Source organism: Puma concolor, chromosome F2 (genome assembly GCF_028749965.1).
Source record: "Puma concolor isolate L17-30 chromosome F2, mPumCon1.1.hap2, whole genome shotgun sequence".
Lineage (NCBI taxonomy): Eukaryota > Metazoa > Chordata > Mammalia > Carnivora > Felidae > Puma > Puma concolor.
Window position 1 is genome coordinate 77,454,984 of NC_141684.1, and position 6,813 is coordinate 77,461,796.

Below are 6,813 nucleotides of genomic sequence, written 5' to 3' on the forward strand. Positions count from 1 at the left end.
GAAAATTGCTCAAGGAGTTATAAAATAAGAACTCCAGCAGGGCAACAAAGAAAAGCCAGTTGGGGCTGGAAAACAAAAATAACCTACAGGTTATCCCCTCTGCGTGCAGAAGGGGGGTGTCTGGCCCAAGCAGGTCTTCAGGGAGCTATTCAACCAGCACTAAGGGCAGTGGGTGCAGCTCCCAACAGGCCTGTAGGGAGGAAATGCGTTGACTTCAGCTACACAACCGCAGGTCCCTGAGGGACATCTTGACCACTTCATTCATTCGTTTTACTCGACCTGCAAGAGACCGACTGAATCTGGGACACCAGTCAGTTAAGCGGCTCAGCCGACTTCAGCTCAGGTCTTGATCTCGCAGATAGTCAGGTCGAGCCCCGCATGGGGCTCTGTGCAGACAGCTCAGAGCCTGGAGCCTGCTTCGGATTCTGTGTCTCCCTCGTTCTCTGCCCCTCCCCCGCTGGTGCTCTGTGTCTCTCTCTCTCTTAAAAATAAACATTAAAAAAAAAAAAAAAAAAAAAGAATCTGCAGGACAGTGCAATTAACTTCTGCCAGCGATTATCTCCTGTGTCCAGAGGGAGGGGGACTGGGGCTTGTCACCCAGGGTGTTTCTACTGACGCCCTGTGATTCTCAAACCAGACTGCAAACTACACGTTCTTCCTTTCTCTAGCCTCCTGCTCTCCCCGCCTGGATCTCCCTACGACCGAATCAGCACATATCCGCAACGGTGTATAGGGATGTGATCAAGGGTAAAAGTCAGATGGGCCAATCTTTTAACACGAGCTGCACAGTCGACTCAATTTACTCAAGTATAAAAAATTCCTTCTTTACAAGGTTACCATAAGAAGTAAATAACTTATTAGCTAAGTAACACCTTTTTCCCTGTAATTTTCTTGAGCACTTATTATATAAAAGGCACTGTCTAAAGACTTGTTGTTTCTAATTAATTTAATTTTTTTTTAATCTTTTTAACGTCTATTTATTTTTGAGAGAAAGAGAGCGTGAGTGGGAGAGGGGCAGAGAGAGAGGGAGACACAGAATTGGAAGCAGGCTCCAGGCTCTGAGCTGTCAGCACAGAGCCCAACACAGGGCTTGAACTCACAAGTGGTGAGATCATGACCTGAGCTGAAGTCGGCAGCTTAACTGACTGAGCCACCCAGGCGCCCCTCTAATTAATTTATTTAAAAAAACATTTTTTTTAACGTTTATTCATTTTTGAGAGACAGAGCACAAGTGAGGGAGGGGCAGAGGGAGAGGGAGACACAGAATCTGAAGCGGGCTCCAGGCTCTGAGCTATCTGCACAGAGCCCAACGCGGGGCTCAAACCCACGAACTGTGAGATCATGACCTGAGCCGAAGTCAGACACTTAACTGACTGAGCCACCCAGGCGACCCTAATTTATTTTTAATTGAACAATATTATATTAGTTTTAGGTATAAAGCATAGAGACTCAATAATTCTATACATTACGCAATGCTTGCTATGATAAGTGTGGTCACCATCTGTCAGTGTACGAAGTTATTACAATATTATTGACTATATTTCCTATGCTGTGACTTATTTATTTCATAGCTGGAAGTTTGTACCCCTTGTTGTTTTAGTGTATTTTCTTTTTAAAATCACAATTCTACACGGTGAGGTTATTATCTCCATATTACAGACAAGAAAACCGAGGCTTAAGAGAGTTTAATTGAAATAAAATTGTAAAGCATTTGGCACGTAGTAGGCATTTAATCAATGTCAGCTACTGTTGCTTCTAGACAAAGCCTAATTTCAAACATGTGTTCTTTCATCATAAAGAGATGATGTATGGGGGTGGTGGAAGGCATTGCTTCAGACCAGAGACACGTGTCATAGTGTTTCTCTTCATATCTTTAAATCTTTTTCTTCCACCAATAAAGCTGTATTAATTCTTCACATAAGCTTAGGCACCTGCTAGCTTTATTGTTAGCTGTTTGATGAGTGTGCGGCTACCATCAGTGGAGCTTTTTGATGACGCTTTTTTTTTTAACATTTATTTATTTTTGAGACAGAGAGAGACAGAGCATGAACGGGGGAGGGGCAGAGAGAGAGGGAGACACAGAATCGGAAACAGGCTCCAGGCTCTGAGCTGTCAGCACAGAGCCTGACGCAGGGCTCGAATTCACAGACCTCGAGATCATGACCTGAGCTGAAGTCGGCCTCTTAACCAACTGAGCCACCCAGGTGCCCCTGATGATGCTTTCTAATCGGTCATTGCTGCTTTAACGATGTCAAACGGATCCAGAGTCCACCCGTCTTACGGAACTCTTATTAGTTCTATTGGTCTCACAGCGGAGATCTTTCAAAAATAAAACTTGTTTCTTATTTCTTTTCCTCGTCTTATTATATTATCCAGAAGCTCCAGAACAAATACTGAATTGTAGCTGGGACAGTGGACATCCTTTTAGTCTTCCTGTCTCTACCTTCATAATTCTTCAGTAGATGCCCTTTGTCTGGGTCCCTCAAGTCTCCTGGCTTTTTTTGCTGTTTGCTGGTTTGTTTCCACCAGGACTGCATGTTGAATTTTATCAAATGCTCTTTTCGTACCTGTTGACAGGATCGGGACTTTTTTTTTCAACCCCATGACTACATTTCTTTGTGTTGTCTCAGCCTTGTGCACTCAGCCACAACTTATCATTTTATTAACCCATTACTTGGCTGGATTCACCGGTATTTTTTTTTTTTTTTTTTTTTTAGAAATTCCCTACTTATGCGTATGAATAAGATATTCCTGGGGCGGCTGGGTGGCTCAGTTGGCTAAGCGTCCGACTTTGGCTCAGGTCATGATCTCACAGTTCGTGGATTCAAACCCTGTGTCGGGCTCTGTGCTGACAGCTGGAAGCCTGGAGCCTGCTTCCGATTTTGTGTCTCCCTCTCTCTCTGCCCCTCCCCTGCTCGAGGTCCATCTCTCTCTGTCTCTCAAGAATAAATAAACATTAAAAAAAAAAAAAAGATACTCCTGCTGGTTTGTCTTTGTGAGCTCCCTTCTCTGTCTTTATTCGCAAGATGCGTTAGCCCTTTGGAAACAGTTAAAATCATCCATTTTCTCTACCCACCAAAATACTGTACGAAACATGGGGATTAGCTAGTTTTCTGCAGATTAGGTGGATCCTTTCCATAAAACTGTACGGTCTCTAACTTTTTTGATGGACTAATTGTGGGTCACAATTTCAAGGTTTTTACCTTTTGATGAGCTACTCTTAGCCATTGTCATTTCCCAGGTGATCACTCACATCATCTCAGAATTCCAGTTTAGTGACATAAAATTTCCCATAATGCGTTTGCTAGTGCTGGTGTAACAAACTACCACAAACCGTGTGCCTTAAACAACAGAAATTTTTCTCTCACAATTCTGGAGGCCAGGAGTCTAAACTCCAGGTGTCCCTTGGCACCTCTTGGAAGCCCTCCAAGGAGTTGCCTCCACCCCTTCTGACCTGCCGAGATCAGGCCCGAGATTTCTCGAGATCTGGCCTCAGGGAGGTGGCTGGTTTTTGGGGGGGGGGGGGGCGGACAAACACAGACTGCCCATTGTGTGTCCCAAATGTCCCCACCTGTGGCCTGAGGGAACTCTGAAGGAGGATATGATCTACTTCTCTACCTGGATCCTAGTGCTTGGGAGCAATCCTGTGCCCATCTTCACATGGTGTGTGTGTGTGTGTGTGTGTGTGTGTGTGTGTGTGTCTTTTAAAGACACCTGAGGGTCTCCTGGATGGCTCAGTTGGCTCCTCCCTCCCCCTCCCCCCACCTCTCTCTCTCTCTCTCTCCTTCTTTCTCTCAAAAATAAATAAACATTAAAAAAAAGAGAAAGATACCTCTGAGAGCTGCTCAGTGTGGATTTTAATATGCAGAGCACTTGTTCATTTGCAATTTTTTTTAATTGCAATTTTGATTTCTTCCCTAATCCAGGAGTAATTTTGTTAAATTTATATTATATTCAATTTTATATTGTTAAATATCCTAGTGCCTGGGTTTTTCTTTCTTTCTCCTAATTTGCTTTTACTGTTCACTTCTAACTTTATTGAACTCTGTGTTGATTGTGGCCTGCATGATTTCCGCTTTGAGGGCAACAAAGTGTTCCATATGTATCTGTTAGATCAAGCATGTTAAAAATTATAATATTCTACTCCTCCATAGTCTTATTTTTTTGTTTGACTAATGTGCCTATTAAGAAATATCTCGGGGGGCGCCTGGGTGGCTCAGTCGGTTAAGCGTCCGACTTCAGCTCAGGTCACAATCTCGCTGTTTGTGAGTTCGAGCCCCGTGTCGGACTCTGGGCTGATGGCCAGAGCCTGGAGCCTGCTTCTAATGCTGTGTCTCCCTCTCTCTCTGCCTGTCCCTCGTTCATGCTCTGTCTCTCTCTGTCTCAAAAATAAATAAACATTAAAAAAAATTTTTTTAAAAAATATCTCGGGGGGCGACTGGGTCACTCTGTTAAGCGTCCGACTTCAGCTCAGGTTATGATCTCACGGTCCATGGGTTCAAGCCCCGTGTCGGGCTCTGTGCTGACAGCTCAGAGCCTGGAGCCTGCTCCGGATTCTGTGTCTCCTTCTTTCTCTGCCCCTCCCCCACTCACTCTCTGTCTCTATCAAAAAATGAATAAACATTAAAAAAAGTTTAAAAAATATATATAACTCAGAGGTGCCTGGGTGGCTCAATTGGTTAAGCATCTGACTTGGGCTCAGGTCATGATCTCAGTTAGTGGGTTTGAGCCTCAAGTCGGACTGTGTGCTGACAGCTGGGAGCCTGGAGCCTGTTTCAGATTCTGTGTCTCCCTCTCTCTCTGCCCCTCCCCTTCTTCACTCTGTCTCTCTCTGTCTCTCAAAAGTAAATAAATGTTAAAAACAAACAAAACAATGACATATCTCAGAGATGGATCTAGAAAGTATAATGCTACATGAAATAAGTCAGAGAAAGACAAATATCACATGATTTCACTCATATGTGGAATATAAAAAACAAAGCAAATAAATAAAGGAAAAAGAACAGAGACAAACCAAAAGACAGGCTCTGAACTCTAGAGAACAAACTGACGGTTACAGGGGGGAGGCAGGAGGGGGATGGGTTAAATAGGTGATGGGGATTAAATGGTACACTTATCATGATGAGCCCTGAGTAATGTATAGAATTGTTGAATCACTATATTGTACACCTGCAACTAATATCACACTGTATGTTAACTACACTAGAATTAAAATAATAAACGATAAGTAGCAGTTGAATACAGTAATAACTCCCCCCCAAAAAAACAGAAAAGAACCACAAAATTTCATTCAAAATAGCCTCAAAGCCTGTAGATGTTAGGGTTCTACTTAACAAAGTATGCATGAGGAGGCTCGAGTCTATGAAGGTTCAATTCCCCGAAATTCATCTATAAATTCAATGTGATTACAGCCAAAACTCTAACACATTTTAAGGGATTTGACATAGTTCTAAAATTTATTTGGAAAATTAAAGAACTAGGAATAGCTAAGACAGTTCTAAAGATGAGCATCAGAGACTTGTCCTATCAGACAGAATTTTCTAAATAAGAAAGGAAGGAAGGAAGGAAGGAAGGAAGGAAGGAAGGAAGGAAGGAAGGAAGGAAGGAAGGAAGGAAGGGAAAGAAATATGTTGGTCTCTCACAGTAATTAGGGTTTTGTCCACTTTCTTCATATTCTTAGTTCTTTTAGCTTTTTATTTCCAAATTTCTGTGAGTAGGCACATAAAGATCCATGACATTAAACATATTCATGATCAGGGGACCCAGATGGCTCAGTTTGGTTAAGCATTGGATTCAATTTAGGCTCAGGTCATGATCTCAGGGTTGTGAGACTGAGCCCTGCATCGGGCTCCATGCTGGATGGAGCCTGCTTGGGATTTTCTCTCCCTCTCCCTCTGCCCCTCCCCCACCCGCATGTGCCGTCTCTCTCTCACAAAAGAAAAAAAAAAGCATATTCATGATCATTTTTGTCTTTCATCAGCATTATATGAGGTCTGATGGCCCACTGGACAAGAGCACTAACTGTGTGTAGGTCATGTTCAGCTCTGTCACCAAAGCGTTGCTGAAGTCGGTTCCTTCACCTCTCTGGGCACAGCATCTCCTTTAAGAAATGGACATCGTGGGTATTATCATCGCCTGGAGTGATTTGGCGAGTAGCTTCTGGTTCCCTCGTGGGTTCTCGAAGAAACATTTTCTAATATGATGACAATGGCAGTGATGAACTACAAACTAAGAAAGGTCCTTGCATTTTCTAATGGTTGAAAACAATAAAGAGTAATATTTTGTGATGCATGAAAATTATGTGAAATCAACAATTTCAGTGTCCACAAACAAAGTTGTACCAGAATAGCCACTCATCCCCTTAGCCAGCCCCTATGGCTGCTTTCACACTATGGAGGCAGAATGGAGTAGACTACTTGACCCTAAGCCTATGATATTTCCTGTCTGGTCCTTTATGGAAGAAGCATGCCAACCTCTGCTTCAGGCCATTCATCCTACTCCACGAACCTTCCAGACTTTATGACCGTATTACTCTTCTGCCTACTGGTGAATATGAGTATCCACCTCTTAGCCTGCTAAATGGTCCTTCAGGAACTGATCACATGCTACTGATTTGCCCTCTTTTTCCCTCTTCTTTTCAATTCTATAAGTCATGTGATACAACAACACAATAGTTACCATCATGGCCAGAAAAAAAGTGTCAATCACATTTAGCAACCTTCGTTCAATAGTTCCTTCTACCTGGAATTCTCTTCCCCTCTTCTGAATATGAAAATCTCTACTCGTGCTCAAAAACCCAATTTACTTTTAATT